Consider the following 13,584-nt stretch of genomic DNA (forward strand, 5'->3'; position numbering starts at 1 on the left):
AAATTATTTATATCATATCGATGATCAACAATTATCTTTAATTACAATTAACGAACAATTATAAAAGTCAAATTTGAAATTCATACTATTCTTTTTTGTTTGTTTCCCTCAGTCCCACCCCTCTTCCACCCTCCCCCCGAGAGATACGCGTGTACTTACATACTAACATATCTAATACGTATTTCGGTTCGAATGCAAATAAATAAATATATATATATATAGAGGTACGAATTCGATTCGCGATTTATTCGAACAATAGTGACGGCTGAAAACAAGGGTTAGAGAGAGGGGTTAATAGTTAAGAGGAGTAGTAGAAAGGGGGCAGGGGAAGAGGGGAAGAGACGGATGGTTAAAGCGCGCGCACGCGTCCCTATAATAAATTATTATTCTATTTCGAATATTGAATATTATTTCCCGGTGATATTCGAGTGCGGTGTTATTATCATCGAAATGTTGGTTCTCGTATATATACATACACGCGAAATAAATATATATACACACACACACACGCGTCTGTATATATATACGCATATGCTCTTGTGTATATATATATATATATATATAGAGGTAGTAGTTAAACGCGTTAACGCCGGAGACGTAGGAGGTGGCGATCATGGACGTCCATGCTTCGGCGATCGTTCACATTATTATCGACTGAGTACTGTGGGTGCTAGTCGCGAGCGCCTGTGTCAATGTGATAGGAGAGAGAAAACAGCACTCGATACGGAATTCTGTGATTGTCAGATCTCGAAAGCATAATAGGTCGCAAGGAGGGTGGGAGAGAGAGTTGGTTGGTGGCTGCGATCGAAGTATGCATAGGGGGGTTAGCACGTCTATTCAAGTTCTTCTATATCTGGAACACTCCTTTTCTATGTGAAGGCAGTCCAGGATGATGAGCCAATGTACGCTCGAGTACTACAAATTGATGGACCAGAAGTACCGTTTTCTACCGGTACATCACGCCGCGTATCCACCCCCCTGAACTCCCCTCAACCCCCTCAACCTCCAACCCGCTGAACTTGAAGAGTAAGGTCTGACTATGTTCTTACCAGTCAGATCCTCTCTTCTTCTTTCTTTCTTTTTTTTTCTACTTTATTCAATTCTAAATCGACGCCGGAGTTTTTTTATCTCAAGTTCTCTTCTCCACGAGCATTGTAAAATAAATGTATCGACGTTTTTATTATTTTTCTTTTTTTATTTACGTGTTTCTTTTTCCAAAGATTTTAAAGTATATAGAATTCTCGTTTTTTCTCTCGATCGGTACGTTTACGATCTAATATTGAATAGACTGTGTACGAAGTTTGTCGATTCTTAGAATTTTTCAAAGAATTCGAAAAATGTATAAATATATATATATATGTATGTATGTATGTATATATAACTCCAAGAAAGCCATATAAAATCCATGAAGAAGAAATCCAAAGCTATCGAAATAAGGATGCTGCTGCTCCTCTTACCACGGGGGGTGCTTCTCATCCTCGCATTTTTTCTTTTCGTTAGAAGAAGTGGCTAGTTGTTACATTTGATACGTATCATATAACGAGAAGTAATCGAAAGAGATTAAGTATAATGTACGGTATCATTAAAATACGAAATTTCATATTTCAAGCATCTTTGAAATTATTTCTAAAAACTCGAGATTATTACTTAAAAAAATAAAACTATATATTGTATTGCCAATCTAAATACAATCTCAACGGTGAAAACTTAACAAAATGATATGATAAAATGATACCGAATTAATTTGAAAACTTAATTACATTATTTCAAGAATAATAGAATTGTCAAAAACGTTAAAATCGTTCGAAAAATCCTTCTCATTAACTTTCGGGACAACCCAATACGCGTGCACGCACGCACACGTATAACGAATACACGTATATATACACTTACTTACTTACAGATCTCGACTTTCCTCCATCGAGGAGAAGTTAGAGGTTTCGTAAAACTCGCGACGAAGTCACTCCAAGCTTGGGGAAGCGAAAACGCGCGAATGCATAGGTAAATACATGTTCGTCTCTCTCTTTTTCTTTTTCTTCAACATATATATAAGTAAATACATATATACATGTATATATATATATATATATATATATATATATATATATACATAAAATCGACAAAATAGAAGGAAAAGCGGAAGGGCGACTTCTTCTGCCCTTCCTGCCCGTTCCCGCAATCCCTCCTGGTGCTCAGGGCAAACGTTTACGACGCATAAACGCCGAAACAAAAGACGGCTGGGTGCGAAACAATTAAAAACGTTACGCCCGATCGCTCTCTTCCCTCCCTTCCTCCCCGCCACGCTTCACTCTCCTTCTCTTTGCGGTTCTGTGTCTCATTCCCACCCCCTTAAAGCAGCAACCCTAGCCAGCTCGTGGACTACCTACCTACCTACCTACCTACCCCCCGCTCGTTTTCACCCTTTTTGGCCGCACAATAACGAAAACACAGCAATGTCTGCGCGCTCTCCTGCACCCCCTCTTCTTCCTGCTGCTACTCCCCCTACTCTTTTTTACTCTCCCCCACTCCTACTAACCCTCCCCCCACTCTTGGTCGTAAACTCCCACCACTGCCGATCCGCGCGCACTGTCGCCCAACAAACAAAAGGGAATCGCGTCGATTTAATGACTGATCGGGCTGTTGCTCGCTGTTGCTGTCGTTGCTGGCTTCAAGGATCTCAACGTTTTTTTCTCTCATTCATTCTCTCTCTCTCTCTCGGTTTCTCTCTCGGTTTCTCTCTCGTTCTGTTTCTATCATTCTCTTTCTCTTTCTGTCGTTCTTTCTTTCTTTCTTTTTTTCACTTCTCTTCTTCTTCTTCTTCTTCTTCTTCTTCTTCTAGGATTTTTCCATCTTTCTCTACCTTTCTTTCTTCCTATTTTCCCTTGGAATAAGGAATTTCTGTTTTCCGGCACTGATTTCTTTCTCACCCTTTTTTCCTTCTTCTTTTCCCGCGAAGCCTTGACTTTTTTCCGAAGTCAGCAAGAAGAGGTGAGGAGGAGGAGGAGGAGGAGGAGGAGGATATCGGCCAGCAGCTGCTATTGTACAGGCTTATCGATACGTGATAATGAGAAGCTTTTGTTGTACCAACACACGTGAATAGAACCGTCATCATCAAGACTTTTTTATTCGTCTAAAAAGCCTTCGGATTTTCTATTTTTGAGCTCAAGCAACTACCGCCCGATTGCTTGGGTCGATTTCTGCTCTGTCGCTTGCAAATACAGAGACGTAGAGAAAAGTTGCACTGTCCCCCGTAAAAACGACGTTTTTTCTAATCGACGAGAGAAAAAAAAACACAGAAATAGTGTGCGAGCATGTGGATGTGTGGTGGGTGTATGTGTATATGTATCTCTGTGTGTGTGTATGTGTGTGTGTGTGTGTGCGCGCGATAGAGAGAGAGAGAGAGAGAGAACGATCATTATGTATGCTCGATACGAACAAGCTTTTTTGCGAAACGAGGTATAATTAATGCACGGAGAAATGGAGTTTAGTAATTTGCGTGAGATTCGAGGAGTCGTCGTTTCGTTTCGTTTCTAAAGCTACACGAATTTTTACGTACTCGAGATAGCCCGCTCGTGAAAAAAGGAGAAACTCGAGTTGTCGACGTACACATTTATACGTTTATAAACTCATGCTAACAAAAATCTACCCACGTTTAGAGAACTTTTATTCGAATCATACTGACCTTTAGGGGTAGCATATATTTAATCATTTTATTTAATTATAACAATATATATATGTATGTATTTATGCGTGTAATACAAAATTGTAATAATAAGATTATTCCTATTGAAAAACTTACGATTAAAATGATTTAATTATTTTCTTTTTTTTAACATGTTTATGTTACTTATAATCGGCGGTTTGAGATTCATCCATGACCGGTGTTATTATATCTTTTTATATATTATTTTTTAATATTGTGCGGTGTTCTAGGCAAAACGTGTCGAACTTGTAAGACGGTCAATGTAATCAAATAGAATTAAATCTTTACCTTTCTTTTTTATTTAGAATCTATTCATACATCTATCTTTCCTTTACATTTACAAATATTGTCATTGTCAGTACGATTCTTTAATCTATACGCGATCATTGAAATGAATATCGTTTTATACGTCAAGAAAGAAAAAAATCACATGGGGACAAATGAGGTAAAATAATACGTTTTTTTTTCCATTTTGGATCGTTTTAGTCGGTGGTTAAACGCAATGTCGTTTATCAAAAAAAGAAGAAAAAAAAGAATAAGAAGTAAAAGAAAAGTAGAAGAAGTTTCCTTTACTATAGGGGTTTTTGGATCCTACTCCAATTACGGTACCTCGACACAGCTGCCGATAATTACCGGTTTAGTCCGTAACCTCAGAATTCCTCTCCTAGTGTAGTACCTTGGAATTATATGGATATTGTCTCTAATGATGCGGAAAACTTCGCTGGTTCTCGACTGGGTATCGCTTTCGTAACGCCCACACTTCAACCTCGATCATTCTTCTCTATGACGAGATATTTTGGACGTTTATATTATCGGATCAGGTTACGTCGAGTGCATTTTCAGTGCACCCCCTCGCTGCAATCGAACACATCGTTTACAATAGACGTGATACACTTTTGTCAATCCAATTTGCTATGACGTACAAATGTACGATATACTCGATCAGAATCCTACAACTATGAGAATGTATCAAGTGTTGCCGAATGATTGATAGCAAATATGAATGTACAATAGATTATCTTGTATAAAACGATTATTATATTAAACATTGTTAATGAATTTTTGTTATTAGAAATTTTTCTTTTCTTCGTTATAAGTCACTATTATTTTCACGAGAATTTATGTATTGGATAAAAATGTTGAAAATATTCTTTCTTTTTTTCTACAAACTATTATTAATAATATACTAGGTCAGAAATAATTAAAAAAAAAAAACAATTATAAAAGAAAACAAGAATGTAATGCACAATTAATGCAAATTTTAATTTAAGAAAAGAAAAAAAAATGAAGAAAGAAATATCTTTGACTCTTCATGGGAATTTGCAATGTAAAAGCTCGCGATATATTATTATTAAAAATTTTTTTTATTTCGAGATAATTATATAATACATTTTAAGGAATGAAATTAAATTGAAAAATATTAGATAATATCGAGTAAACTGATTCTTGTAATTATGCAATAATTTTTTTTTGCTACATTATCGCATTCGAAAAAGAAAAAAAAATGTGTGAATCGATAATTGATTATAATTTGAAAATTTTCGATACTTTTTTTCCCACAATACGATACTCCGATATCACGGACCGGAAATCTTCCGACGGATCTTTTTTTTAATATGAAATAGTTTGACGAAAAGTTCCGTCAAGGTGTCGATCGAAATAGTATTAAATCTCCAACTTGAATAACTTGGTTTTACACGCGGTTTAATCCGAAAGAAGAAAGACCCTTCTGTGTATTTTTTTTTATCCTGTATCCGTGAAAGAGCTTTTCAAAAACACGCAGGTACCTGAACAAGATGATGATTTAAGGTTCGTGCGAAGATGAATCTATTTTTCCCCGAATCGTTTCGAGTTACTGAAATATTATCGGATTACCTGGCAACTTTTTTTATTTCATTCTATTTAGTTTTGTATTCATTCTTGTTCATTGCTCTTTTAAACTAAACACAATTATTCAATTAAAGTATTCGTTAAATTATTTATACGATACTTAAAACTTACAAAATATATTTATATTAGATTTGGAGAAAAGTTAGGGAATAGATTTATAGTTTTAATTTATATTATAATTTCTCTTTTTTTTTCTTGTAGAAAATCGGCCCGAATTTTTTTTCGGATTGTGTGCACGAAATATTTATAAATATTTAATAAATATATTAATCGAATATATAGATAAATATAAAACTCAATACATGAAAAAAAAAATAATTTGTTCCTATTTTATATAGTATTATACGTAATCGAATAAAATATTTTCTATGGGAAGTCGATAAACTGGGGGGGTTAAAATGGTTCGAATTTTTCGCTACCAGTGATACTTTGGAACCCTTACGGATAATAAGTCCGAGATAATTCACTATCCCCGCATTTCCTATAGCCCTTAAGCGCACACAACCCTTGGTCGTCCTCTGTATCAATACGTCAAGCCCGCGTGATCGTGAAGTCATATGATTCCTGTGAAGTGACACGGCTACTGTCACCTATTGTCCCTTTTCAATCCGAAGGGTTGGTTTTCAATACAAATATATACACATATATACATATATATTTAACCTTATCAAATTAAGCTAATTTATTATATACTAATACGATTTAAATTAAATTCCAAAATTATTTTTACAAAACACATTAAAATTATATTAATATTTATTAATAATAATAATATCAAATAAATCTTTCATCTTCTTCTTATAGTTTTCTATGTCATATTCTTTTTTATGCGGAATACAAAGCGCGAGAAAGTCGTAAGTAAGATACCCACGAAGAAGGGAAAAGAGATTGATAACGCGAACCGAATCGATCTGAGACCCTTTCTTATGATAATCCTTCTGCAAAATTTTATGTCAGTGGGTGGAGACCCCGGAGTCGGTGACGGGAGGAGGAAGTTGAACAAAAATTGCCGACGATTTTCTGCAGCTGTCGCCGTTAAGGTGTTCGGTTCGTTGTCAATTCTCGAATATAAGATTCGAGAAGAAGAAGAAGAAGAAGAAAAAAACGAAAGAATTTTTACGTATAATTTCTTACTTGTATTTTTTTCCCAATGTCAAAATATCGTTTTTTCTTTTATCACTTTTGAAAAAGATACGAAATCTTTTGATTTCTAAATCTTATTTTATAGAAATCATTACGTACAAACTTCAAATTCCAATTTTCTGGCATAGAAAAAAATTATTAATTTTTTCTTCATACTTCCAATGACGTTTTCGAAATTGTATGAGTACTTCAATTCTAATATAAATTTCCATTTGTCCTTTCTTAAAATAAAAATTATAACTTTGTTGAATGATATCCAACGAGACACATTTATTAATTACAAATTAATTTCCAATGAACGTTCGTGAAACTAAACGTGTATGTGTAAAATTGAAATATAAATTTTCCCGTACGTAGTTGTACCAAACGGAAGTAATAAATCCGGAAGGCAGTTAACGAAAGAGTATTTATTAATTTCAAATTACTCCCTCTAGTAAAAGAGGGGTTCCAAAAGGGCGGGTAAGGGTGGGCGTAAAAAAAAGAAAAGAAAAGAAAAAAGAGAGAGAAGAAGAAAAAAGAAAAAGAATGGATGAATGAATGAAAGAAAGAAAGAAATAAAGAAAGAAAGAAAGAAAGAATGAAAGAATGAAAGAAAGAAACGAGAGGGAGGGAAGTAGAAAAAGAGATAGAGTATACGTAAAGAAAGAAGATTAAGAGAGAAAGAGAAAGAGAAAGAGAGAAACAGATATATATATATATCTATAAAGTGAGAGAGAGAGAGAGTCGAATATCATTGTGGAGTGTGGTTATGCGTGCTTGCTTAGTCTTATTGTAAGCTTGGCTTAGGCTAATTTATAGAGATGTTTCGTGTCCTCCACAGTTACCCCGCAGGCTGTGTCCTATTACTCCTATCCTCTATTATGCAGTTCCATCGTAGGCTGGAGAGCACCCGATATCTATATGCCATTCTAAATTATTCGGCATTGTACTCGCATGATTCCATTGTCCGCGTCTGTCTCCACCACCGTACGGTGATGCGCAATGCCGCAAGTTAGGGCGTAGACCCACAACGACACGCAAGCTCCGACGGAACCTCGAGTACTTCAATGTATGTATGTATATGTATATATAGATATATAGATAGATATATATGTGCTTGTTTCTACATACAACCATATAGTATAACACACCTGAGTGTGTTGATCGTAGTCCTTTCCAACTATAATATCTCTAGGTTGTCCTTCTCTTGTCTATGTTTGTTTCGAGTATACCGCTGTCATCGATCAAGAATTAGAGAGAATGAGCTACACGAACACCGATCTATGTATTTCTATTTCCTTTTAATCTCCAAAATCATTCGTGTTTTTTTTTAATATGTATTTATTCGTTGTTAATTTAAACACGAGATTATAATAGTTAACTGCATTGTCTTATCAAAATGGGATTCTATAATGTCTTTTTGACCTCTTTCGTTTCGAATTATCGATAGATGTGAAATTAAAAATTTAAGGAATTCTTTTTATACAAGTAAAAATTCCTATGTACATTACAATATATTTCCTTTTTTTTCTTTTTTCTTTTTATTCCTTTCGCTTACCATACAAAGTGTGATTGAAAAGTTCCAAGTTGAAGTTTCTTACCAAGATCTTATATAGTTTTTATCCTTTTGATATATAATGAACGGGGATCTTACGAAAAGTTAGATTTAACTTTAAAAGGGGTTGGTTCTATTCAAAAAACTATTTTCTTTAGAGAAATATTTTCCTTTTATATTATCCCGTACTACTAAGATATCGCAAACACTTTGTTATTTGTATTGAACTTAGAAAACCCGAAAACTCAATCACCGTGAGAATTTAATTAATTGAAACAAGTTTTAGAAGAAGTTTCGAATTATCGAAGTTTTCTACAAATTTTATCGTCCTCTTTCTAATCGTAAAAAACAACAAAAACACTCTTGGAAGATTCTAATTCTTGAGAAAATTATGCGAAAGAAATGGTACATGGCTAGAGACGGTAGTTTTGAGGACGCACTTGAATTAAGATATCCTTACAAAAGCTCTCCTTTTATTGCCATTATTTCTACTTCCACTTGTATCACCACCTACCAACCAACCCTTATTAAACACCTTCGTTGCTTTTCTTCGTTAGAAATAAATTGCAAGGTTAATAAAATTAATTAGTACCCGATCGAATTGGTTGCCAGATACAAAGAAAAATTATTCATACAGAAAGGATATATTTATAACCAAAACCAAACCAAAATCGAACGGATAAAAGACGAATAATAACGAAAAAAAGGAAAAAAAATGAAAGAAAATTAAGAAAAAGTAGAAGAATCAAATGGGAGTAAGATTGATTTATAATTTTCCATCTAGCTAGCTACTCTTCATATCTCACACGATCACCTGATCTTTCAAACCATCCTCTCCCTTTCACACCCCTTCTTCCCCCTACCCTACCTATTCCCTCTCTCTCTCTCTTTTTTCTCTGTCTCTCTTTTATCGCAGAACACGAGCGTACCTTACGCTCTTCTTCGTTGACACTCGTCATCCACCCCAGGCCGATGTCGTCATTCGCACGCATTTTCATTCCTCGCTCGTGTCAATTGCTTCGGTATCGTGCCTTTCGTTTATTTCTCTCTCTCTCTCTCTCTTTCTATCTACCTCTTTCCTCCCCCTACTATTCTGTGTATATCTATATCTATATATATTTCTCTCTTTTTCTCTCTATCTGTTTCTCCTCCCTTTTACACAAACGAAATTCGGAGTTTAGAAGTGCCTCTATTATATACGTCCACGCTCTTTGGCTTATACAACCGATCTGGAAAGTAAATTCATTTTTCTCCATCAAGTTTCACTCATTTTCCAATCTCATAAATCAATATATATATATATATTATTTTGTTATTAATATTTAAGTTTTATATTTGCAGTTAGGTTACATTATGAGGGGGGGAATAAAGCAGGAAACGAAAGATTAATGAATACGAGTTAATTATCTTATGTTAAATTTTGAATGATATTCGATGAAAATTAATAAATTGATTGTCGATAGACTAACGTTACATTACGTTATCAATTGACAATCGTAATAGAAAGATTTCCCATTGAGTGTAAAATTTGTTTAAATCGATCGATATTTTGTTATATATGTATTTTTATTTTGTTATTTTTGCTTTTTCTTCTTTCCTTTTGTCAGGAACATTTTATCTCAATGTTTTGTTTGAAAATAAAGAACGCGAAATAGAAAATGATTGAGAGAAAATAGATGAAAAAAGAGATTTTTAAGAATGGGAAGAGGGAAGAAACGATAAAAGTTAAATTTCTTTCTATATCCGCATATATGCCCTGGGGAGAGAATCAGATCAGAATAAAATTGCACGAACGAACCCTTCTTGAAATACAAGAGGAGTACCGTTTCTAAAAGTGAAAGACGAAAAACACTCGTGTTCACTACTATAATGTGCTTCCTTTTATGATACGTTGCGTTGGCCCTCACCGAAGGGCAAGCCCTGCGATGGTATAATGGCTCGCTTTTTCTTCAGGTACGGCTAGACGTTTGAGAGGGCGATGAGGAGGATGATCCTTTTATATATACATACTTTCTATATATATACACACACACACACACATATATATTTATATACGTATACATTCGTATAAAAAAAAGATGAGAGAAAAAGATTCCAAAAGAATTAAAAAAAAGAAAAAAAAGCATAGGCCAGGCATATCAGTCGCTTCGATTTCCTAATACCCAAAGCATTTAACCTTTTCGCGTGAGAAGAAAGCTTTGCTACCTCCTACCGATGATCTTTTCTCTTTCGAAAATTCTCAAGAGACTCTAACTCGGAAAAAAAAGGGAGGCGAGTCATTCAATCTTCATTCTTTTCGTCGTTTTATATTATATACATATACCTTTATATCGAACGATTTAAAAGTTCATTGATCTTATTCATTTCTATGAAATATAAAAAGAAATGTTTTAAGTTACTTGAATTACAATTTTATTTTTTCTATTTATATTTATACTCGATATATATCTATTTATTAATTGTAAAATATATAAAAATAATATCAAAAAAATAGATCGTTCATTTTAAGAGAGTACATATGATAATATGATAATAAAGGAGTTGTATATAATAATAATAATAACAAAAGAAATTTTATAAAATTAAAAATAAATACTAAGGTATATCAGAAGTTCGTGCGTTTTATTGCGTTGAAACTTTACTTTGAAATTGCACAATGGATTGTTTTTTGTAAAATTTACTTTGGAAATGTTAATAAAAAAAAAACGCACGAACTTTTGATTCAATAACAATTTCAAAAAGAAATGTTATCACAATATTAGACGAAATATTTACCACTAATTACACTCCTCGATTAATCGATTAGCATATGCTCATTATCTCTGTATTAGATGCGCACAGAATACTTGGAATCAACGTATCGTAATTCTTGTATTGAATGAGGGTTTAGGACCCTATCCACCAGCATATTATACATATACATACGTAAGTAGTGTATATACGTGAGGGAGGGTAGTAAAGGGGGTTGTGTCTCTTCTATGTTATCCACGATATACGGTAGTGTGTCGGTTTAATACGTGGACAACATTTTAATAAGAGTTCATAATGCATATAATTCTGCAGGCACGACGGGTATGCATTTGTCTGCGTTGAAATTTTATGCGTACGCGAACAGAGAATAGACGGATACACAGTACGCTGCTTCAAAATGATTCTCTTCTCTTTCTTACATATATATATATATATGTAGGCATCTGTGGGTGCTGTGTGTACATGTATCTGTGTCTCAAATACAGAAGCTACATTTACGCCTCGATATTACATTCCTTTCCTTTGACGTAGAGTAATATCATTATCTGAATGCTGGCACACGATAGGAAACGTGGAAATCATTTTCACGTAGAAGGAGAAATGGAAGAGAAATACACAGTGGATGGTGGAATTTTCTTCACTTTGGAATTTAACGGTTAATCCGACAAACTTCGGTGCCCGAGTCAATGCGAATTTATCGATGTGTCATAAATCGATTGATATCGCCCATTATTGATAGTAAATATATTCAATACTAATGTACTATTATTAATTTTGTCGGATAATATTTCCCTTCAATTTTAAATATTCAAAATTAAAAAGTCTGAATTAGAATAATAATAATAATTGATACATTATCATTTCTTTCGGAAAGTTTTGATTACGATAGTATTATTAATTAACAAATTATGTGATGACCGATTGAATGATCCCTGTAAACCAGAAATTCTATTATTCAATCGTACTATTTATGCATACACATTGAACGTAACTTAAATGATATTCATAAATGAAAAAAAAGTAACACTATTTCCTCCGGGTGGGGGGAGAGGGAGGAAACAAAAATACTCAAATAAAAGCTTGCCAATATTGATAGGGGTTGCTCTAATCGTTATCGTGACCGTGATATCAGGCATCAATTTAAGAATCGACCATTATCTGTGTATTAATAAATCGAGAGCTGAGTTGTATAGCAACCACAACAACACAACCACGTCAAGGATTATCAAGGGTTGGTTTATTAGAAATAATTGCTGTATAGACTGGCAAAGTCGAGGCGCCTCATGAACTCACCGACAATGTAAATGAGAAATCTAAAGAGAGAGAGAGAGAGAGAGAGAGAGAGAGAGAGAGAGAGAAAAGGATATAACCATTGCGAATAACGCTATAATATCGAACTTGTTCTGGCCACTTGTGCACGTGCACGGCCATCGAGTTTATATAAATGGGTAATGCCTGAAAGACTCGGCTTTCTCTGTGTTAGGTGGTGGAAACGTAACTCGGCTGACCGCTCGTTAAAAAGTTTAACCGTTCGTTTATTAGTACGAGAAGTGCGTTCCTGGGGGTGGAATGAAATGTAGCTAGAGTCTAAGCCAGCTTTTTCTCTTTTCCTCTTTTCTCTTTCCTCTTTCTCTTTCTCTCTAACTTACCCTCTAACCTCTTCTCTTCGTTACCCCAACCACGAGTACTTTTCCACGTTTTACCTACGAGTAATAGCATAATATTTCTTTACTATATTTTATATCTACTATATATGTGTGTGTGTGTGTGTTTATATAAATTGAACCTGTAATTAGTCAACTTTTTTATATTTATTTTAAACAAGTATTTGTACATATTTTATATATATATGATATAATCAAATAATTTGATTAATTTTAAATAAAAGTTTTAATGTTTATTAATTACAAAAATGATTATAAGTGAGAAACAGTTGACATTGTGTCTCGATAGCAATATGTTTATATTATTTAAAATGATCATTGAAATATTTCATTCGATTAATCATAATTTATAATAATTAACTTTTTGCATTTCTTATCATAAATATAATGATAAAGGAAGGTTTTGAATGGTAGAGAGTAGCGAAGCTGCTAAACATTTGGTCTTTTGTCTCCGTTCGAATGGACAAAAGGGTGGAACTAAGCGTGGGGTTAATTTATAGCCAGGGATAGATATGAATGGTATATAGGGTGATCAACTTTTTTTTTTAAAACGTGAATACTAACTTTACTATTTCTATACACTTTTTCTTTTTCTTTTTTTTCTATAATATCATAAATGAATATTAATATACTTATAATACTGTCACGATTTATTATTAACAATAGCAAACTATACTCGTGTATAGTTCAATTTAAGATAATTATTTAAAGTAAAAGTTGAATTATCTCGATTCAACTTTATTTCATTCTTTTTCCACTAATCATTATACTAATCGTAAGATATTAGTAGCCGAGAATAAGCATTATACGATTATCGTATTGAGCAGTCGCTCGATGAGTTTCCTACGAGTGCCGTTGCGTCTAACTTTCAAGTGCTGTTATAGAAACGGAATGTGGTA

The 13,584-nt window shown here is 33.8% G+C and overlaps 1 protein-coding gene across 2 annotated transcripts in view; it reads left to right on the plus strand.

Moving 5' to 3' along the window:
- Window positions 1-13,584, plus strand: part of LOC122516529 (doublesex- and mab-3-related transcription factor A2) — a 39,046-nt gene that overhangs the window by 20,783 nt on the left and 4,679 nt on the right. The window lies entirely within an intron of this gene.

The sequence above is a fragment of the Polistes fuscatus genome, unplaced genomic scaffold (assembly GCF_010416935.1).
Source record: "Polistes fuscatus isolate 324 unplaced genomic scaffold, CU_Pfus_HIC Scaffold2, whole genome shotgun sequence".
NCBI lineage: Eukaryota > Metazoa > Arthropoda > Insecta > Hymenoptera > Vespidae > Polistes > Polistes fuscatus.